General features: G+C 39.1%; 1 protein-coding gene across 2 annotated transcripts in view; it reads right to left on the reverse strand.

Moving 5' to 3' along the window:
- Nucleotides 1-9,662: 9,662 nt before the first annotated feature.
- The window catches only part of si:dkey-246i14.3 (ephrin A4), a 99,181-nt gene continuing 84,344 nt past the window's right edge, over nucleotides 9,663-24,499 (reverse strand). For both annotated transcript variants that reach the window (XM_039763371.1, XM_039763364.1), the window contains exon 6: nucleotides 9,663-11,658. The gene's annotated coding sequence lies outside the window, so the exon portion shown is untranslated. The remainder of the gene's footprint in view (nucleotides 11,659-24,499) is intronic.

Raw genomic sequence — 24,499 nt, forward strand, 5'->3', positions numbered from 1 at the left:
CAGTGGCCCTTTACGGTAGGGAGTGTTGGCCAGCAACAACCAACCATGAGCTTGTCATGGAAATATGGATGCTATGCTGAAGCCCAGGCCTGAACCGGTTGGATCATGTAATGAACAAAGACATACTAAGAGTAATGGGAGTGGTGCCAATCACAGCAAAAATACAAGAAACACGCATGTGGTGGCATGGTCACTTGATTCGAAGCAACGACCAGATGGTGGCCAAGAAAGCCCTTCACTTCAACCCTAATTGCAAAAGGCCATGTGAAAAACCCAAAGAGTGATGGCTGGATCAGTTGAACAATGACATGAAACAAACCAATGCTGCACCTGAAGATGCCTTGGACAGGAATAAGTGGAGAACGATATGCTGAAAAGCAAACCCTGCGTCAAATGCTAGGAAGTAGAAGTATTGGTGCAACATACAAGGGCAACACAGAATACAAAAGATGTATATAAGAAGATAAAATATAAAATGATAAAACACAATGTAGCTTACAAGGGCAATACAAAAAAATAATAAAAAAATAAATAAAGAGATAGTTGGATAGGAGAACCGGTTTGCTTCCCGGGTCCTCCCTGCGTGGAGTTTGCATGTTCTCCCCGTGTCTGCGTGGGTTTTCTCCGGTTACTCCAGTTTCCTCCCACAATCCAAAGACATGCAGGTTAGGTGTATTGGTGATCCTAAATTGTCCCTAGTGTGTGCTTGGTGTGTGTGTGTGTGTGTGTGTGTCCTGTGGAGGGCTGGTGCCCTGCCCGGGGTTTGTTTCCTGCCTTGCGCCCTGTTTTCACTGGGATTGGCTCCAGCAGACCCCCATGACCCTGTAGTTAGGATATAGCGGGTTGAATAATGGACGGATGGATAGCTGGATTAAAATACTGTACCTGCATTACTACCAAAGCTTATTCCTGACACTCCAAAAAAACAAAATGTTTATTCAGTTAACACTGTGTACTTGGGTGTTCCTGCTGTCTCATGACAGCTAGTGAGGAAGAGGTTAAGTTAAGCATGTGTGTAGCATATAATCATGTGACAAGAATTGAACAAAAGTTGTAAGCATACATTGTCACACATGCACACCAGGAGGTCGCCTTTCAGGCTCGCCTGAGGTATGTGGCACTACCCTGGGATGAAAGGGGACGCTGTTGCTAAGTCTTGTCTCCTTTTTCCTTTCAGCCTCAAGAAACTGCCCATTGAGGGCAACGAAGCAGAGGTTACCCCACCCTTCTGATCTGCTCAATATAAAAGGGAGATGCTCCCAGAAGGTGCCGTCTCATTACGGTCTTGACCACAATAGAGAACACTGGAGGGAGAGGAAGACAGTAAGTAGCGACCCTGACAGAGAACTGGTTCAAATGAACTGTTTCTAGCAAATAGAGTGTCTATGAGGGCATATTTTTGTTACCTTTTTCCATTTTTTTTTTATTTGAATTAAACGGGTTTTTGCCTGTTTGGTACCCCAAGCATTTGCATTTGCTGAGGGTTAAATTCAATCTGCCGAGTTTAGGGTCACAGGAAGCCAGTGATTATCGCAGTAGCATTGGGTAGAAGGCAGAAATTAAATGTGCTGGACTGAACGCTGATCCTATTCAGGGCACAATTGCATAGCCAATCAGAAAAAAGTGCACTGCGTGCAATCAAGTATCAAAAAACCTAAAAATGAAGGTGTTAGTTTAGTTTTAATCTTGCTATCTGCTATTGATGTGTTGAAACAGTGTGATCTGGTGACACAGTGGTCAGTCCTCATACTGTGAATCTTTGGGTTCTGAAGTTGGGGATGGAAAAAGGGGATTAAGAAAAAACATATTTTCACATTTGTGTGTCTGGTCGGTTTCATGAAGGTTTATACATGGGCTTAGGATTTAATAACAAATGCTAAATTAACATAAATGTAATACACTATAACATATTACAACAGTGGGACTATGTAACATATCTCATAATTATTTTTTGCAAGTAAAGTATAATGTAACTAATCTATTTTTAAAAGTAACATTCTCATTCTCTCCCTAATGTGGATTTGGTTTTAATGGGGTAGCACTTATTTTAAAAATTCAGATACCTGTGACTCTATTGATCAAACACCGCAAGAGGGCAATGGACTCATATGTATTCAGACCTCAAGGTTTTTTGTCAGGAGCAGTTTCAGGGGCTTAGAAAAATAAAAAACACATTCTGACCACATGCCTTACATTCTTTTTTTATTATTAAATTTTGGATATTAATTCAGAGGTCGACACAGAATGTCTCTGGCACATTGGCACAAGAGGGAGCATGAGGGAGCCAAGTGAGTGGCTTCAGGCTGAGCTCCTCTCTGCTTTCAGCTCAGCAGTCCTTCGGCAAATCAAAGCTCCAGAGAATGGTTGCACGTCCACGAGAGTATGCCTTCAATCGATTGCTGTCACTGCAGTCAGGTTTCACCTCAGCTGACAGTAACATGCGTATCTCTTTCCTTCTCCCTGTCTCTCTGCCGTTCTGTTTCAGGACTTAAGAAATGACCAGACTGTACTGGGCCTCAGTGCTAGGCCACATCTGATGGCCTAGATGAGCTGGCTTACTATCTAATTGTTTTATTCAGTTGAGCTCACTAATGTTTGTGAAACCTCTATAGTTTTGGATAAAATGATCAATATGCTAAAATATAAAATGATCCATGAGGGAAGGCCGCATCTTGTCCAGTATAAACTAATCTAATGTGACAAGCCCATATTCTTACTTTGCTGCTCAAATGATAAACAAGATCCTTTCAGGCTGCATCTTATCAAGGTGCACTGATCCACATGGGAGAAGGGAATCAACTACTAATTGTACATTCCTGTATAATTCTCAACATTAGGATCATTTTGATGAGAACAGGCCATTCAACCCATAAAGCTCATCAGTTCTATTGGAGTACTTTCTCCAAAATAGCATTAAATCCAGTTTTAAGTGGCCATAAAATCTCACTGTCCACCACACTAGATTATTTATTTCATGGGCCTGTGGATCTCCATAATAACAACATTCCTAATATTGGTGCAAAAATCACCCTTATTCAGTTTCCAACTGTGTCTCTGTTCCCGGTGAAGAGCTCAGTCTAAAGCAGGGGTGTCCAAACTTTTTTCACTGGTGGCCACATACAGAGGAATATACGAAGGGCTGGGCCACCCACTAGAGGTGAGGTATATTGCTTTACCTCCTGTGTATTAAGCTAGCAAAAAAAAAAAATCAATTAAATATACGTAAATTATGCTTCATAATTGAATATGCTTAAAGAAAAAACAGCATCACAGCTCTCCATTAATGGGTTTTCATTTACTGCATTACAAAGTGCTCTCATCACATGCAATCAAGTAAAAATCAAAAACACAAGATTTATCTGACACTTGATTTTTTAAATTAGCTGACAAATCTTCAATTCACCGCACAACTGCGTTTCTGGACAAGCAAACGTTATTGAATTCTTGCATTTCCTCTGGGCACATTATTCCAGTGAGGCACTGTTTTATGAAGTCACCATCTGAGAAAGGTTTCCCGTGTCAGGCAGTGAGTTTCACTACCTTGTAACTGGCTGATGTGGCATTTTCTTGTGTTTTGCTAGCATGGGAAAAAATACTGTTGTTGAGCTAGCAGACTAGCTGCCATTTGCTTAACTTTCTGTTCTCACTTGGCACCAGTGTAGGACGTGTAGGTTGGATGTTTGGCTTTGTAGCGTCGACACACATTATACTCTTTCATCACTGCAATAGTTTCATTGCAAATCAAATAGTCACACTTGCCCTTGACTTCTAGGAAGAAATATTCATTTTCCCACCATGTCTGAAATTTTCTGTACTCACTTGCTATTATGCATTTTATTTCATTCTTTTGGTTGGTTTGGTTCATTTCTGGTCACCCATAGTAAAATTGTTCTTTGGTTGCACTTGTTTGTGAAGATGATGCCTTGGTCAAGACAGTACCTCCGCCTTGTGTTAAACCTACAGTGCATCCGGAAAGTATTCACAGCGCATCACTTTTTCCACATTTTGTTATGTTACAGCCTTATTCCAAAATGGATTAAATTCATTTTTTTCCTCAGAATTCTACACACAGCACCCCATAATGGCAACGTGAAAAAAGTTTACTTGAGGTTTTTGCAAATTTATTAAAAATAAAAAAATTGAGAAAGCACATGTACATAAGTATTTACAGCCTTTGCTATGAAGTTCAAAATTGTGCTCAGGTGCATCCTGTTTCCCCTGATCATTCTTGAGATGTTTCGGCAGCTTAATTGGAGTCCACCTGTGGTAAATTCAGTTGATTGGACATGATTTGGAAAGGCACACACCTGTCTATATAAGGTCCCACAGTTGACAGTTCATATCAAACCAAGCTTAAAGTCAAAGGAATTGTCTGTAGACCTCTGAGACAGGATTGTCTCAAGGCACAAATCTGGGGAAGGTTACAGAAAAATTTCTGCTGCTTTGAAGGTCCCAATGAGCACAGTGGCCTCCATCATCCGTAAGTGGAAGAATTTCGAAACCACCAGGACTCTTCCTAGAGCTGGCCAGCCATCTAAACTGAGCGATCGGGGGAGAAGGGCCTTAGTCAGGGAGGTGACCAAGAACCCGATGGTCACTCTGTCAGAGCTGCAGAGGTCCTCTGTGGAGAGAGGAGAACCTTCCAGAAGGACAACCATCTCTGCAGCAATCCACCAATCAGGCCTGTATGGTAGAGTGGCCAGACGGAAGCCACTCCTTAGTAAAAGGCACACAGCAGCCCGCCTGGAGTTTGCCAAAAGGCATCTGAAGGACTCTCAGACCATGAGAAACAAAATTCTCTGGTCTGATAAGACAAAGATTGAACTCTTTGGTGTGAATTCCAGACGTCACATTTGGAGGAAACCAGGCACCGCTCATCACCAGGCCAATACCATCCCTACAGTGAAGCATGGTGGTGGCAGCATCATGCTGTGGGGATGTTTTTCAGCTGCAGGAACTGGGAGACTAGTCAGGATAAAGGGAAAGATGACTGCAGCAATGTACAGAGACATCCTGGATGAAAACCTGCTCCAGAGCGCTCTTGACCTCAGACTGGGGTGACGGTTCATCTTTCAGCAGGACAACGACCCTAAGCACACAGCCAAGATATCAAAGGAGTGGCTTCAGGACAACTCTGTGAATGTCCTTGAGTGGCCCAGCCAGAGCCCAGACGATTGAACATCTCTGGAGAAATCTTAAAATGGCTGTGCACCGACGCTTCCCATCCAACCTGATGGAGCTTGAGAGGTGCTGCAAAGAGGAATGGGTGAAACTGGCCAAGGATAGGTGTGCCAAGCTTGTGGCATCATATTCAAAAAGACTTGAGGCTGTAATTGCTGCCAAAGGTGCATTGACAAAGTATTGAGCAAAGGCTGTGAATACTTATGTACATGTGATTTCTCAGTTTTTTTATTTTTAATAAATTTGCAAAAACCTCAAGTAAACTTTTTCCACATTGTCATTATGGGGTGTTGTGTGTAGAATTCTGAGGAAAAAAATGAATTTAATCCATTTTGGAATAAGGCTGTAACATAACAAAATGTGGAAAAAGTGATGCGCTGTGAATACTTTCCGGATGCACTGTAAGATGTAGAATACAGTTAAAAACAAGTTTCATGTGTGAGCCATATTTCATTATATTTTTAGAATTTGCTGCAGGCCAATTAAAAATGTACCACAGGACACAGTTGGCCCGCGGACCTTAGTTTGGACACCTCTGGTCTAAAGTAAAAGCTGGGATCAACCATACTAATTCTCTTCATAATTTGAGCACTTAGATTAAGTCACTTGCTTAAACGAAAAAGCGTCAAAGCTCTTAATCTTTCCGCATAACTCACAGTCTTGGAATCTGCTTGGTTACTCAAGTAACCACAGTGAAGGCAGTCGAGCATCTTCATTCAAGGTTCCATCAGATATACGCTTAGAGGCAGGAGGCTTACTCAGCCTCACTGCTTTGTAGCTGTCATCTAGTCATGCCCCATGGGTCCATTTTTAGTGATCACTTCAAATTGGGTCAAATATTCTACTGTGCATCATCTTTCAAATTCAATTGATCAAATCAGGACATGCCATTCAAGTGAAACCTCCTAGACCTGAGTGGACAACTGGTGTCAGATATCATGCTTCCTAAACTAATTTACAGCTACATCATAAGTTTGAATCTTAAATGGGACCTTAAAAGAACTGAGATAATCTGTACATGTCATAGTAAAGATTTTAAACTAGCCCTTGCTGTGGACAATGCTTCTGCTTCATTGACTCAGCATCTTGTGTTCAAATTCCGTGTCTGGATGTCCATGTGGAGTTTACCATTCTCACTGTGTGCTTGGGTTTTCCTTCCACATCCTTTGCTGATTCATTTATTTGATGATTTCATATTAGCCTTTCATGATTATGTGTGGGCCCTCCTGGTCATCCAGGGCTGTTACCTGGTGGGAAAGACTCTGGTCCAACACTATTGATAATAATATAAACTTGTCCTGCATATGTCAGTGTGCCAATGTATGAATGTGTCCTGTAATGAACTAGTGCTCTGCTCAAGGCTGGTTGGTATCTTATTCCTATTGCTGCTTGGATAGGCTCCAGTTCCATGAAGCCCTATAACTATTAATTGGGTAAGTTTTCAGGTTTCAAATGTAAATGAGGAAGCTGAAAATTACACTGTTAGTTTTTAATTGCTAAATTAATGACAAATGTAAAGCAGAGCTTTGAAAATAATCTACCGGTGTCTGGTTGAATACATACAACTGGCTGATGGGAGGCAGCGAGTTTCACCCAGGTAAGAAAACTAACTAAAAGGAAGGTGGTGTAGCCTTACGGCCAGAAACCCAGGGCACTTTAGACACCTGGTATGCCCTGCAGGGAAAATGACTCTTTCAAGTGTTTCAGGATGGCTGTCTTGACAGACTTCACAGACACTCCCTGCAGTACTGAGAATTCAGCTCTAATTATAAGCCTACACAGAACACAGATGGCTCTGCTTTCAAATAAAGACGCCTAACACCCACACCTCAGGGGGTCTCTCTGTGGAGCCCCTAAAACTACTGATTATATCTGGAACGATCCTGCCTCTATATGAAATAAATGTATAGCTTTTCTCAATTTGCAAGCTGAAAGGCAAACCTCAGAAAGCGATGAAGAATAAGGAAGGCTAATAAAGGCGGACTCTCTTGTGGACAGACATCATTAAATGCTCCTTTACTTTCTAGATAGTAATATTAGTGCATGGACCAATTTTTCATTTCCTTTTATGTTCTGTGCAAACCTCTTGATTACATTTTGTGGTCCTGTGTGAGTGTGGCAGCACAGTGCTTAGTGCTGCTGTCTAGCAGCATCAAGGGAATGGGTTTGATTCCTGGCCTGTCTATATGACTATATGACATTGATCACAACAATATTCTGTCATCAATTAACTCCGTTGGAATCCCCATTAATTTTACTGAATCAGCCCAAAATCTCGGAGTTCTCTTTGACTCCAGCATGTTATTTAAAGTGCATATTACAAAGTTGTCCCAATCATGTTTCTTCCATCTTAAAAATGTTAGGAAATTAAGGCGCTTTCTAAATAAACAGGATTCTGAGAAATTAATTCTATTTAGTAGTAGGATTGACTACTGCAATGTGGTGTTCACTGGATGTTAAAACTGTTCTTTATACAGCCTCTGGTTAATCCAAAATGCTGCTGCAAGAATTATCACAAGAACAAGAAAATACGAACACATAACTCCAGTTCTTAAATCCTTACACTGGTTCCCGGGTTAAGTTTAGAGCAGATTTCAAAATCCTCCTTTGAACATATATAGCATTAAATGGCCGAGGTCCGGCTTACTTATCTGAACTTATCATGACTTACAAACCAGAGCGCACATTAAGATCTCAAGATGCTGGTCTGCTTAGGATTCCAAGGATTAATAAAATAACAGTGGGAGGTCGAGCTTTTAGTTACAGGGCCCCTAAACTGTGGAATGGTCTGCCTGCTACTATAAGAGATGCCCCTCAGTCTCAGCTTTTAAATTCCGGCTGAAGACTCACTACTTCAGTTTAGCATATCCTGACTAGAGCTGCTGATTAACTGTACAGACTGCATCTCTGTTGTTAGTCATTAGCACTAAAACATAAGTAACATAATAGTTATAATTTGATACTAACTCAAACCTATTCTGTTTCTCTTCTCGGTACTCAAATGTGGCACTTGGTGCCACGGCCCACCTGCCAAGTTGTTTTGTCTGCCTAAGTTAAAGTCATCCCTGATGGAGGATCGCTGGAATCATCGGGTAGAGGGGTCCTTTCATTGGATTGGCTGGCCCAGCACTATTTCAGCTGTGGAATTGCCAAATGGGGGAGGAAGCTTGATGGATGAGGTCTCCTTATAAACAAAGCCAAATCATATTTTGTGATGTCATCCATTGTTAAATTCTGCTACGTACTTCTAAACTTTTTATTTTTATACTGTATTGAGGCTTTGTTCTGTTCTGTGTATTGTATTGTATTGTATTGTATTGACCCCCTTCTTTTTGAAACCCACTGCACACCCAACCAACCTGGAAAGCGGTCTCTTTTTGAATTGCCTTTCCAAAGGTTTCTTCCATTTTTTCCCTTCTGGTGTTTTTTTAGGAGTTTTTCCTTGTCTTCTTAGAGAGTCAAGGCTGGGGGGCTGTCAAGAGGCAAGGCCTGTTAAAGCCCATTGCGGCACTCCTTGTGTGATTTTGGGCTATACTAAAATAAATTGTATTGTATTGTATTGTATATAGGGTTTCTATGTACCCTTTGCGTTCAATTTTGCTGCATCATAAAGATGTACATGCTAGGTCAGGGGTGGCAAACTCCAGGCCTGGAGTGTCGCAGTGGCTACAGGTTTTCATTCTAACCCTTTTCCTAATCAGTGACCAGATTTCACTGCTAATTAAATTTAATCACTTTAAAGGCCCTGTTAGAAGAGTTCAGCCCTCTGAATTGATTCCTTTCTTCATTAAATGACAGGCAAGCAGAAATAAGATATGAAACGAGCTAACAGATGAACAGCTCAACTGGAGCTTCAAACTCCAACCAATTTCACTCTAATTACTTTCTTAATGAAAAGCCAATTCTTGCTGTTAATTAAACCTGTTACTTAATTCCATGGCTTGTTGCTGCTCTCATTCTGCCACAACAGACATTTCAAAAACTGTTGCTTTTCTGTTCTTCCTAAGAGCACCGTCAAAATGTTTTGGTGACCTGAGAGATCAGCCTTACCAAGATCATCACCTCTCTTTAATTTCAGATATTGTGTGATGGGCACAGGGGAGCTGGTCATGTGGTGGCATGTTTTGTGTCTCTTTATTGTTTGGCTGCTAATTAAAGAAAAAGAAACAACTATGGGGCCTGAGTGAAGTTAATTAAAAGAAGTAATCAGCAGCAAAAACTGGTCACTAATTAAGAAGATGGTAAGAATGAAAACCTGCAGCCACTGCGGCACTCGAGGCCTGGAGTTCGCCACCCCTGTGCTAGGATAATGCTTGACAGTGGTGTAGAAATTCCCAACTTTCACCATTCCACCTAATTATGCTGTTTGGACAGACTACAACTTTAAGTGACTCTAAAAACTGGAGTTAAGCACTTTCCAAAATGGCTGGCAGAACTAGGCAATATCTGTTGTGAGCAAAAATGTAAAGATACAATAGGCAAGCATTTCATTTTTTTTATTGATTCATTTTTTTGTATGGATTGATATACAAAATACACTTTGTATAAACAACAGAAAGGATGACGGAGTACCTGGGAGCAGCAATTATCTCTTTATTCAAAAGTCTTCTCTACCCCACAGGAGACAGAAAGATTAAAACATCCTCACAGAAGATAATGATCCATCTTTACTAAAATGTAAAAACGATTACAATTCAATAAAATAAAATTGTTTTAACAAATTGTTTCTGGACCTGGAGATTCAGGTTTAGGTTTTACACCAGCTAACAAGGCAAACTTAGGATTTGTGAGCCCTTTGTCTCTTTTGTAACTTTGCTACTTCTTACTACGTCCATATGCTTAGAGGCCATACAGCACTGTGCTTATCTCACAATCAGCCCTGCAAATGGCTGTGAGTAGGTATGGATGGTTATAGACAGCCACAGGGTGCTACAGTTGCATTGCATTTCAAAGGCCTAAATGTGAGACCCTTTTAAAGACTTGCCCTGGATAGGTCTTATCAATCAGTTGTAGAAATGCCCCTAAACACTTGAGAATGAAAAGAAGGATAATCTCAAAAATTAAAGGCAGTTTTTTTGAGATGGTGGCAAGGAGGCCGATCCTAAGCATACATGGGTTAGCATCTTCTGCTCACAGAAGTGCACTGACGTGTGTACCTAAAGGGGGCCCGATAGTTTGAGAAGGGTCTGCTTTGATCAAGTGATCGGGCAAGTCCAGCCTCTACTGTAGCAGTTTTAAAATCCTTTCCTTGAAGCCAGCAGTTATTTGCTAGTTTTCTAATTAGTAGCAAGTTGTTCCTGTTAACAATTTTAAGACTTTTGAGTGCTCTCATTCTGCCACATTAGGCAGTTCTAATATTATAGATTTTATTTTTTGAGAATATCAGCTTAATATTTTGTGGTCTTAGGTGAATTAGTATTTCTAAGTTCTAAACTAAATACAGAGAGGTGTAAATTCATTGTTAATTGGGAGCTGGTTAAACAAACGGAAGCAATTAAGAGCGCTGAATCTTAAGATTAAAAAAGATGGATAAAGTGACTGGAACAATGATCTGAATGAACAGGATATGAGTTTGAACCACCTGTGGACTGCCCAAAAGCCTTGCTTTTACAATAAAGAATGCAGGCACATTATAAGAAAGCGAAAATATTTTTTTTTAGGTTTAAGGGCTGTTCCTAAATGGTCACAAAACACGTGTCAGCTCACAGTTAAGTTGTGATTTTGCTTTTTGCATTTTAAACATTTTCAAATTAAACATGAATCTTTAAAAGTAGGACCATTTAAAATCCTTTTGTAAACACTTTGTTTTATGTGATAATGCGAATATCTCTAATGTTGCCTTCATTCAAGGCTCTCTACAAGGTTGAGGAGGGGTTATAAAACAGGCTGGATGAGTGCTGATCCCACATCGACAGAACTACTCCCAAGTGGAGCAGCTCTGTCATCTTTTGGGCTGGCATGGAATGAAGTTTCACTCCAGACACTGCTAATCGGTATTTACATTTGCAAAGTAGTTTAAATAAAGACTACTAACAGCTATGCAAGCGTGCTGATATTAAATTCATCATTCTGAAGCCTCCTTTTATCAGCATTTCATTTTTGATGTCCTGCATCCAAAACAGTAGATGAGGTTGAAAATGATTCTGTTGAAGGAAAGACTGATTCAAATGAAAACTGTCCAACTGAGGTGGGCTGTAGTGGTATGTTTCCAATCCTTATACCATACAAAATTAATAGGACAGGACAGAAAGCCTCTGAGCATCAGCGCAATTTATATTTTTGGGCTTTCTGTCAACGTCCGGTGACAGTGAGTAAAATGTTAGCTCACTTGTTGGCTAGTGCTCAGGAGTACACCACACTGCTGCAATAGTGTCACGAAAAAAAAAAAAGATCACTCCAGGGTGAAGGATGGAAAGAAAATAGTGCAATTTACTGCCGTGCACAGATGTGTTAAGGTAGAAGGCCAGCTGGAAACACCTGCAACAAAGACAAAAGAGAGGAATGTGAAAAATCATTCTTTAATAGGCAGCATGACCTCTTCAGAACAAAGGAAAGCTCAAAACGAGTATTCCTATTTTCTTAAAATGTTCTTTATCTTTTCTTACAATCTCACATTGTACAAGTTCTTTTATAACCAATCCCACTTTATCCATGACTCTCATTCAGGGAGACTAATCAGGAGGCAAAACACCCTACAGAAATGTTTGTGCTTTCTTAAAATTAAAAACACTTTAAATCAAGTAATACTTGTGTGTGCTTTTCAAGCCCAAATAAAATGCTTTTCCATTTTCACTTTAGCAGTCATCACTTTGAAATTAATAGTATGGCAACACAAAATTCTCAGCACCTCCTGGCTTGGAGGAAACATATTCCTAGTGGTAAGCAGTGTATTTCATCTCATTTGAGATTTTCTATGCATTTACCTAAGGCATGTAACTGCTGAAATGTTCCTTAATCATCATTTCAATTTCTGCAAAATGTTTGGATGTAAAATCATTTCTGAAATATTCAAAAGATGCTCTTCAATAAATTTCTAATAAAGGGGAGATTAACCAATGTCAAAAAACAGGTAGACAACCCTCAAATAAACTCAATTACTTGAAGCAGGTACCCACAACTGTAGCTTACTAATGAAGAAAAACTACTGACAGGTCTCTGTGTGACTCTGTGCAGTAAATGGGCAGTCAGACCACAAAAACACAAACACTGCATTATTGACAGATCAACTGATGGCACAAGGTAGAAATTCCAAATTAAGAAACTAATGAAAAAATGAAAGCAGGCATTTCAATAAAAAGTAGTCTAGACACTACATTTTACAATATTAAAGATTCATTTTGCACATTTAATTCTGATAATGTTTATTTTATTTCATTCTGTTTTACTGTGCTCCATTTTTCATTTTCATGGATGATGCTAGTTTCTCCTTCTGGACCTTCTGGTTGCTAATTGTGTGACCTGTGTCATATGACATGTGACATTATGTTCTGCTGATGGTGGAGGTGCTGTTAGGTCTGCATTCTAGTACTGGGATGAAACCTAAAGTCTTACCTTGTGATTATTTTTAACTGGGGCTCTGCGATGTCTTAAAAGTTAAAATCATCAAATTGTCATTTCAAAACATCAGTGGTGTGTGATACCATTGCTGGCTGGTTTTGGCGCACAGACGTTTTCATTTGGGACGCAGTAGTTTTGTTGTCTCACAGCTCAGCACACGTAGAGGTATTCAGTAATGTTATTATGATGATTCATTCCATTCCAACTTCATTGAAAATTGCTACAAATCAAGATTCTGTACTGGCACTAGGGCTGCGCAGTTCACTGGTACTGAACAAGTACAGTAAAAACTCATTTTTAAAATGGTATGGCACCAGCAGTTCATTCATTTTGGTATTGGAAGTAAATGATTTTTCAAGCACCTTGACATTTCTATGTGTGACCGGATCATTCTCTGTTTGACTTTAATATACGTATTTAAATCTAGCTCAAATCATCAAAGGCCCCCAAATTACTATTTGAATGTATATGTATATATATGTAAACGAGCTGAATAATCCAAACAGGAGGCTCTTCTTATCAACTGGCGCACAAGGTAAGGGCAAGATTATGTAGCAGAGAAGGGAGGTGCATGTGCATGCAGGCTGGGCAAATGAAAAAAATATATCCCATCGTTACATACACACATACGCACACACACATTCATGTTTGAAGAGTGGGGGGCTGGTGATATATATATATAGGGGCGGCACAGTGGCTCAGTGAGAGTGCTGCTGCCTCGCAGTAACGAAATCTGGGTCCGCTTCCCGGGTCCTCCCTGTGTGTAGTTTGCATGTTCTCCCCGTGTCTGCGTAGGTTTCCTCCAGGTGCTCCAGTTTCCTCCCACAGTCTTGGTGTGTGTGCCCTGTGGTGGGCTGGTGCCCTGCCTGGGATTTGTTCCTGCCTTGCACCCTGTATTGGCTGGGATTGGCTCCAGCAGACTCCCGTGACTCTGTGTGGGTTGGAAAATGACTGATTATATATATATATATATATATATATATATATATATATATATATATATATATATATATATATATATATAAATAAAACACTCTAATAGAGGGTTTAATGTGTGGTGGAGCAGGGAGGCTTGCATGCATGTGTGCAGGATGAACAAAAAAAAAAAAAAGCAAATGGTAGTTTTTAAACATCTTGTTCTCAGTCATTTATAACTATGACTGGAGGTTCAAGAGGGACCATATTTGGATGCCCCAACCATTCGAACATCTACTGCATTAATTTACTCTTGCCGGACAGTCCAAAGAGAAGGCTCCTCTTATTGATGTATGATTTATTATCTTGTGTACACAGAACAGTTATATTGGTATTATAGTGACCCTCTGTTTTAATAGAACAGAAAGGAGGACAATGTGGATTGTGGAAATAATAAAAAATGGACATTTTTATTCTCCTTTAAAAGACATAATAAATATGACCATGGAGAAAAGCACACTTTTGCTATCGTGATGTTTTGCTCCTTTCAGTCCTGTTCATTACTTTTTGACCCTTCCAACTTTCGTAGCCTGCTCTGGCCCCCATTTTTAACCCTTTCGCCTCTTTGCATAGATACCCGCATGGGGCTCTCTCCTGTAAGTGTAAGTGGCACTAGCGATCCCGGTGATCTCAGTCCTCAGTTTCTTTCACTGGATTTAATTTGCATACGCTAAAGTCAGTGGGCCGCTGACCTTCATACTGGCCGATGCACAAAAGAGATGCTTACTTGAGTCACTCTTAAGATTACAGAGGTGCCATTTCACAGCTCTGACACCACACTATTTGCCCACAAGCAGTGCTTGAAGTGGAACCAAATTACTGAAGTTCTTTGTTTAGTTAGAATTTTTATTTAATTTGTTATTACTTACATATGGAGGTTGGAGTATGTTTATATTACTATATGATATTGAAGGGAGGGGGTATGCCCTTGAAAACACCGGTAACTACTTCAAGTACTCAGAGCACTCTGAGTAAGTGAGTACAATAGCGGTGTGGTGCTACTGAAATACGTATACTCTCTCCATTTAAACTTTGTGGTGGTGCAGTGATCAGGATGACTTCCCTCAGCAACAGCACACTTCTGTTAACTAGCTGAGTACAGAAATCTCATGTACCTCCTGCTGCAAATATGAGTGCCTGACAACCTTCTTGTGAGGTGTGCAAGAAAAAAAAAAAAGTGACGGTTGAGCTTTGTCACTTCGAGGAATGTCTAGAAATGTTTGGAGGCAATCAAAAAAGTTTATTTACATTAATGATATGTTCAGCCAATTGGAGATGGACTATATCATCGACAGTAGACAGCCCTATTTTGAACTTTGACTTTTCATTAGCTGATTTTTGGCTTTGCTCTGCTCCCCTTACTAAGGTTTTTAGTTTCTGTTTTTATGGTTTTGGTGCCTGATTGTTTTAACTCCCTGGTAATGACTTTTTGATGACTGTTTTACTATGTTCCCTCTTTTAAACTCTTAGTCCATTTTTCTGTCAAATCCTGTTTGTTTCAAAACAGGGAAACACGTTTTCTGCCTATTTATATGGTAGTTTCTTTTTGCTTTTGCTTGTTCGAAAGGAGAAAACTGCTATCTGAGCGCATAGCTGAGATTCAGATGTTTTATATTAAGAACAGGTATTCGTTCAGACACATTATGCTATTTGTACATTCTTTCTGTGGTTTACACACATCATTAGCAAATTGTGCTTACAATATTCACAGACTCTGTACCTGAAGGGGCAAAGGGGCCCTCACTACTTCACTACCTTGTCCCCTTGAAAGAATTCTGGCATACATTCACTTAGATAAATTGAGTGCTAAAACACATTTGTACATTGTTAGTAGCAAGGTATTGATTTTGTGATTTGGACTGTTCAATAATTTTTTAACATGGTTTTTTATGTCCTTTTCAGGATATTTTGTAATTATATAGGGGTTTTGCAAGTTGGTGAACCCATGTATATAATTTACCTCTAGTTTTCCTTTTGTGTTTAGTAGCTCAATTTATTTCACATCTTTCCATGAAGCCATTTTGTAAGTGTTTGTTTGTGGTTTCCACCACATAACATCTCAATTCATGGGCTTTTCCGACTGAGTTAAATTTGTTGGTCTCTTATTCATTAAACCTGGCATGCTTCTACCTTCGGCAGAAAAATCCACACTAACCCAAAATTCATCCCAAAAGCAAAACACCCACAGAGCGTTCATCTGTCCAGTTCACAGATTTCAACTCTCATCCACAAGCAAGAATAAAAACAGAGCAGCTTGTGTAGTTTTGCACCAATTTCTCAACATTTCTGTATCTGTTATGGGGTAAAGTGCATTCATTTCTATTTTATTTTTCTTCTCAGTCAGTAGTTTTTATTTAAAAAGTAAATTGAGTTTCCTAATTGCAATAGGTGTGGACATTTCATATATGCACATTTAACTTATCATTTAACATAATTGTGAACAATTACGCATCTGTTAAGGAAAACGTAAATGATGGTGGAAGTCAAAGACACAACTGTATTACATTTGGCGTGAATAAAATAATCAAATATCAATTAATTAGAACTGATTTTTCCCTGGAACTGGCCCTTTCATTAAGCTTTTGTAAGTTATCATACCATTTTGTGGGTCACATTTCAGCAAAAAATATGCAGTTTGATTATGAATAAAAGTTCCGTGTCAATTAAACATTACAAGGAACCAAAAAAAAAAAAAATCTTTATATATAATACACTATCGTGGCTGTTTGTTTGTCTGTCTAAGATTTTAAATCACCTGTAGTTCGCAAACCGTTTGAACTATTGACCTGAAATTTGGTACTCATATACTATGTGACGTCCACTATCCATTTTTAGGGTGAAGATTGACATCCAAGGTTATTCCTCTTTTTATTTTTATTTAATTGTAGAATCATCTCACAGCAGGGTGGCCATGCGTATACTGTATATATTTATATATGTTTTCTTGCATTAGAAGAGTTTTGTTGCAGCTCAGGCTGAATTAACACTTTACATGTTGGTGAACCTTGGCTGGTTAGGATGGGAAGAACAAATGCAAAGCATTAAAGGCTTGTAGTTTAAGCTCTTGATTTAGTGGTGCTGCTCCAATATAAATGTGGTAAGCATTTCATAGAAACGTGCTATTTTGCAAAGCATTTTGGGACTGCTTGGTGATCTTACTAACTGTCAAGAAGTTGAGGTCTTGTTAGATTGCTACTTTTCATTAGTCTTGGAATTAATTGTAGTGCTAAGCATTTGGTTTTCTAATTTAAAATTAAGTTCTATTTATCAACTTTACATCATTTTTTACAAATCACTTTAGATACAGACATCTGTAAAATAAATAAAAATAATGACAAACTACTCTCTGATGATTAGACATTTAGAACATTCAGTTAGATATGTGAAACACTCATAAAATTCCAGTTTATATAATAAAAAAATGGCAGAAGAATTATGTATACCAGTTCCTTTTACCCAGACAAGAATAACTAAATACAACAAATATGTGTTCAATACTGACTATATGCAAAATGTGCAATTTAACTTAGGTTAATTCTAGACAAATTTCTAGACAGCCCTTTTGAGCTCTATCGATAGAGCAGGTTTGCATTTAAAAAGGAAAAAAAAACCGAATTAGCATAATTTAGGGAGTTCCTAAGAAATTGAATAACTTATTTCCTGAGGTAAAAGTATATAATAAACAAGAATAGTTATTTTAGATATCTGAAATATTAAAATATGCGCTTCAATTTAAATGTTTAAAGTTTAAATATTCTCAATTGAAGCTAGAAATTTGTAATTTTTTACCCTCTGATTGAGGGCACAGAGGGCTAAATCCCTAGTAAAGGATCATAATTCAATTTGTAATCACTGATCTTGAAATAGGGGTGGTATGGTGGCGCAGTGGGTAGCGCTGCTGCCTCGTAGTTAGGAGACCCGGGTTCGCTTCCCGGGTCCTCCCTGCGTGCAGTTTGCATGTTCTCCCCGTGTCTGTGTGGGTTTCCTCCTGGTACTCCAGTTTCTTCCCACAGTCCAAAGACATGCAGGTTAGGTGGATTGGCGATCCTAAATTGTCCCTAGTGTGTGCATGCCCTGTTGTGGGCTGGGTGCCCACCCCAGGGTTTGTTTCCTGCCTTGTGTTGGCTCCAGCAGACCCCCATGACCCTGTAGTTAGGATATAGCGGGATGGATGATCTTGAAATAGTCTAAAACCTTTGAAAGTAATTATTGCATTACTGGAGTCAGAAAAAATATACCAACTGCAACTAAATGTAAATTGTAATAACTTTTTTAAAATTTACAATTTCACATATATGAATATACTAATTTGATTAAACTATTCTTTTCTTCTATACTTTTGCTAAAAATAAGCCCCCTTTTTAATTTTGTAAGTTTGCTTTTTTGTTTGAAGTTACTCAATGTTTGTAACTTCTTTAACACGTAATATTAAAAAGCCACAATGATATTGTGAGAGCCTTTAAACCCAAACTTTTAACAGGTTAGGGTGCTAAAAAGTAGCCTGATAATTCACATTAGCAGTGATGAAATGCCTTGTGTCTTGTATGTGATGTGCTTTCCATCAACATAGTAAATCAGAGTCCGAGTCGGTGGTATCATAAAATTAAGTTGGAGTTAAAAGTCAAAGGTTTTGCATATTGACTCCACAGCCCTGTCTAAAATACTGTAATACCCCCACATGCTTATTTTTAAATTTTGTCATTTTTAACCTTCTGGGAGTGTCTCTTAGAGGGCTATGACAACTTGTAAAGAATAAGATGTCAAAAATATATTCAGCAACCTCGAAATAACATAAAACGACACTCTATATACCTATATAACCAAACTCCACTTTTTGTAGTTTTGTGGATACTTGCAGGGAAAAATTTGGAGACTGGTGGCAGGATTGGCACTCCAGCTACTGTAAAAAATCTCACACTGTTCCAATCCATTTGAACTAGTATGGTGCTGAGGTGTCACTCATTGTATGGCTGTACTTGGGTCCTAATTTAGGATCCTAAGGTTGTTCATCTTGTGGTAGGTGTAGCAAGGCACTGTATCAGTACCTGCTTCCAACCTATCTGTCAATCTTTAACAACTCATATCTCAATAGGGGATGAACTCTTGGTGTTGGCTGTTGTGGCACATACAGTATAACGTAAAATCTTTCTGATCATTTTTGCTGAAGACACTATTACTTTACTCTTTATTATGAGGATGTACTTTCCTGCACAAACAATGGTCCACAAATGGCCAAAAATAATAGGGGGTAACACCAAAAGCTCGACATTTTGCATAACAAAACATCAAGCTGAATATACCTGTATGGAGGTGCTGGACAGAGCAAAACTGAAATGATTTCAAAGTGTTCACAAGTTGTTCTTGACAAACACAAAAGCTGCTGTTTCTCCTGGAACAGAAGGCTATCCATTTCATAAAAATAGTAGTTGTCTTAACAAAAACATATCTATTTATGTAATTTATCTGCAAATGCGTTTCAAGCGTAGTATTTGTTCTGTCCTATTTACATAGTGACAGCTTTGGTTCTAAACATTATAAAAACACAAAAGACAAGTCAGCATTTACTACAACAGCAAATAACTATGAATGATTCACATCTCTCAACAGCTAAACGTTTCTTTTACAAGCAACTGTAATAATTCAGGAATACATTTGTCAGAATCTAAAGAGGTTTTTTTCTTTTTTCTCATTAAAATGTTTGGCCTTGGGCATGGACAGTTGCTGTTGTTTAAAGATTTTGTGGTTACTAGTCTAAATCCAAAGACAATGCCTGGCACCCTGGCCAGGGATGCTGACTAATTTAATCTTAATGCAGCAAGCACAGTGTCTAGCCTCCACAACACAGAACTGATTTGAGAGGGTTTTAAAATGGATGGATGGATCTTCAGCCTGAAAAGCTGGACCCTTTGCATAACTTCAGGATACATGCTGAAATGTGATGCCTTAGTGCAATAATTGTGCTCTGATATACCTTTCCTGGATGTAAATGTTAAATATCCCTTTGTGTTTGCATTCTGATCTGAGAAATAGCCTGCACTTGTATACAAACCTTGTGACCCAAACCCAAATGACAGTTTGATTTATTGATTATGTACAACATCAATAACCTGATTCCTAGGATGTGTTGTGTTTATCCCTGCAATATATAATCAAGACTAATCAATATTAAACTGTGAAGGCATTACCATTAACCAAATGATGGAAGTATCTTTGAATGTCAAAATATATTATAAAACTACTATCCATTTCCACATTACTTCAAGCTGCTTTTTCCTTTAGACTTAGACTTATAGACTTAAAGGTTCAGAAACCTGCCTGAAGTGATTGATTTGAATGCTATTACACTAGAACTCTTGTGAGTTGAATTATGTTGTCCACATTGTGATCATTTTTTTTAGTTCTAATATTCTACAGCAGTGCTTCCCAAACTCGGGCCTAGGGACCCACTGTGGCTGCAGGTTTTTGTTCCATCCAGCTTCATAATCGGTGACAACACCTGATAACACTGATCTCAATTAATTAACTGATATTTATTTTCTGTTATTCTACATTCAAAAAAGCACACCAGCATGATTTTACATTTATAGGACATTAAGAAACATTTCTGCTTTTACTATAGATTTAAATGCTTAAATCTCTTATGTGGATTTTGCATGTTCTTCTTGTGTCTGCGTGGGTTTCCTCTGGGTGCTCTGGTTTCTCCCCACAGTCCAAAGACATACAAGTTAGGTGCATTGGCAATCCTTAATTGTTCTTGGTGTGTGCTTGGCGTGTGGGTGTGCCCTGCGGTGGGCTGGCGTCCTGCCTGGGAGTTCTTCCTGCCCTGTGCTGGCTGGGATTGGCTCCAGCAGACCCCCGTGACGCTGTGTTAGGATATAGCGGGTTTGAATATGACTGACAGACTGACTGACTGACTCTGCGTCAGACCCACTAATATGTAAATAATAAATTAATTAAACAATTAGAACACCTGGAAAAGGAAAATCAAGATGAAAATATTGGTAAAAAGAAAAAATACATTATTCCCATATAACTGATTGGTACATTTTAATATTTTTTTTTTTATTTTACCAAACTTAGTTTTCTAATTTCTATATTGTTCCCAAAACCACAGAATTTGGGAAATAACAGTTCACTTAATTAGCCCAAAAGTCCAATTAAAAACAGAAGCTGATTGGAACAAAAACCTGCAGCCACAGGGGTCCCCAGGACCGAGTTTGGTCTACAGATTGGGTTTCTTACATGAGGAAAGATTGCATTAGTTAAACATTGTTAGAAAATGTAGTACCTAAACAATGTGAGTTGAGCTGAGTAACTCTTTTTTGGTTTATGTTCAGTCATCTTATGTCAACAGTTTAAAGATATATTCTTTGCACGTACAGTACCTTTAAGAGTTATATTACAGCCAGAGTTTTTTTGTTTTATTGTGGTTTTTTTGTAAATTTTCAACTATTACTTTTATTTTTTTCATTTAATTTCGGTCAAGGTTATCATTTGTGCCCTATTTCATTAAATGTTCAACCATTCTATGTGTTTTGTCGATGGAACCTCAGGAGACAGGGCCATGCTGACATGACCTCACCACTTTTTTTATGTCTGAGACTCCTACTCGTAAACATTTAGCTGTGCTGTTTTGCTAACTGTATAAAAACATACACATGCCAGTTGCTTACTATGAGTGAATTTTGCACACTATAATTGGCTGGCACAGATGGGTGCTTTCCAGTGACCCTGACACAAATTAGCTGGTTAGAAATTAGAGAAATGATAACTTATTGTGATCAAATTTGAAGTTGTAGGTTTATATAACAATTCAATTCCATACACATTTGTCTCAGATTTATAATTATGTCTACAATCATTCCATATATAAGGGCCACTAGCAATTTGTGGATTCCTATTTTGATAGGAAAAACAACCTTCAACACTCACATACCTGGCATATTCAACTTAGCATACTGTATATTTTTAATGATATTAATTTTATTCTGTCTAATTATCCTGATTTCTGGACTGTAGTGGCAACACTGCACAGAAAAGGTAGAAGCTGACACAGAAAGAGCTGAGATGGGCCCTGCTATGGACTGGTGTCCTGTTCAGAGCTGGTTCCTGCCTTGTGTCCAGTGCTACCAGGACTGTCTCCCTGTGAACTGGAATTAAATTAAATGGCTTTGAGAATGCCTTTTCACAGTAGCACAACTATTCTTCCAAATTGTCATGCAGCTCAGGTTCTTGTTGGCCATATCTCTCTAACCTGTAAATCCAGTATCCTGGGCAATTAAAGGTAGTTTCACTACAGTCTCTCTTCCAGTGCAATATAACAAGGTACTGAATGCCCCTACAGATGGCTATAAAAAGAAGGAACAGAAAAAACACCCCATTGTGCTGCAAGGAATTATCCCTTCCACACCCAGTATTCAGTGAGCACAGTTAGTGTATGTTTATTTGATTTTCCCTTGGTGGAGGTGTGTGTGTTTTTTGGTGGGGGGGATGGGGGGTGTTAACTAAATGCAATTGTGGTGGTGTGGTGGTTGACACTTTATGGTCACTTTTCTTCTGCCTGTGAACGCATTAGGAGGTAATTATTCTGTTCCGTTCCACCCACAGTTACAAGACTAATAAAAAGTACCACAGTACTTCCTGGTAAGAACTGAAACAACACTCCTCCTATACGGCTATCAACCAGCACTGGAAATACGCCCTGCCCATGGGAGAATGCAGTGCTAACTGAGAACATCTGTTTGTATCTGGGAGCCAGGATCCTGACCTGTCTTTGCCACACACTTTTCAAGTGTAATCATTAAAACGTGTCTCTGCTTATTTTGCAGTTATTTCAGACAGGAGGCAAAGCGTGCCAATCCTAAATGCCTGTCTGCTCCAGATCGCTAGAGGGGCTTTGCTTCTTCTAAACAGCACAATCTTTTTCTTTGGAGTGACCCCATTCTAAGCCTTAAATGTTTATTCAATGTGTAATAACTGAAGGAGTATCACAAAGGAAAATCCCTCCCCTCTGGTGTTTCATCAAGAGGTGGTAGGCAGCATTTGACAGACCCTAGCAGCAACATCCTCATCCACCTCATCCAGTTTAAGGACTTAATGAGAAGCAATGCTGATTCTGTGGCCACTCAAGAAAGTAATGTGTGAAAATCAGTATTGTACATGGTCAACAACTGCACAGTTTCCTTCTAATTAAGGGTGTTAAAGTGAAATGACAACTAAAAACTACCTGAAACATGACAAGCTCATGAGAGAGGCGCATGGAGGTAAGCAGAACTGAATGAATACATTTCTCTATGTAGTGAAAGTGCAGTATCAATTCAGTCTTCTTACAGCATAATTTCAAAGTATAGGGCATTTCACATGGGGAAACTGGTTACTGCAAAAGGTGATTTACAAAATGAAGACTGATAGATTACACAAAGCATGCTGAGAACAATGTAAAGCTGGAACTTCTAGTGCCTAGTGTGCTAGTTCTGCATTTTGTCACATACTGTATATTTAGTGTGTTACGCAGGAACGCTTCATTTGGGGCACTAAGTGTGCACCTATTTTGACAACCACTCACTCTCTTCACCCCCCTTCTGTATATGTGTTGTGTATGTGGGGGCTTCACAATGGCTGCAAGGCCCCAAATGTTCGCTGAGACTTCTTATGTCAAAAAATTGCCCAAGTCATAGATTAAGAAATTTCTATTCCTTGTCTGATTTTGAATGACACATATCATAGTCTAACATTTTTGAATTAGTGAAATAACTCTATGTTGAATTGTGGCCACATAAGTGTTGTATTTTTCTATCATCTTTTTTACTTTGAGTGTTTGTTTGACTATACAGTTTACCATGCAATATTAAAACCTAATCCAAAGCAAGAAAAGATATACAGTTATAGTGTAGCTCTTAGCACATATTCATGAACTCTAAATGAGTTCTTGAAGCTGTTCTAAAATTATCTTTTTTATTCTCACACACTTAATTAGATTTAGAATCACACTGAATCAGAGCCTATCTTAGACGCCCTGGTAGCTCAAGACAGGAAACAGCCCAGGACAGAGTGACAATTTGTGATAAGGCCTTGTGATATATGGCCGCCCATTCATCCCGGCCAATACCCCCAGGCTGCCAGATGGAGCCCTTCCTAAAGCATGGAGGTGCCCCGAATTCCAGCAGGGCATCATGGACAGTGGAGTTTCCTGTACAGCCCCGCTGGATAACGTCGGGGCCACCAGGGGATGTTGCAGGGAGGCCCAGAGACTTGTATTTTTCCCTACAGCCCAGAAGTACGTCCTAGTCACATGGACAGAGGAAATGACGTGCTTCTGGTTTGAAGAAGAGGAGTTTTTACCTGACCCGGATGTGCTGGATAATTACATGGAGTGAGGGCTCAGAAGCACTTCCGGGTCATGGACTATAAAGGACTCTGGGAAATCCCAGACGGATGAGCTGAGTTAGGAGGAAGAGAACAACGCGTCTGGGAGAGGAAGATTATTGTAGTGATTATTGATTTATTATTGTGTATAAGTATAGTGGAGTGGAGGGTGCTTTGTGTACTTTATTATTGTAATAAATCCAAAATTTGGACTTTTATCTGGTGTTTAGAATCTGGTCTGAGGGTTCAAGGGGATGACAGCGCCCCCTATCTGTCACAGCCTAATTTGGAATCTCCAGTCTATCTTACCAGCATATTTTGGGGGATGTAGGAAGAAAACTGCCTGAGTTTCATTTAAAGCTGCGTGCCTCAATTTGATCAACAGAAAGGATTCAGAAAGAACCACAGCTTTTAACTTAAA

Source organism: Polypterus senegalus, chromosome 1 (genome assembly GCF_016835505.1).
Source record: "Polypterus senegalus isolate Bchr_013 chromosome 1, ASM1683550v1, whole genome shotgun sequence".
In the NCBI taxonomy this organism is placed as follows: Eukaryota; Metazoa; Chordata; class Cladistia; order Polypteriformes; family Polypteridae; genus Polypterus; species Polypterus senegalus.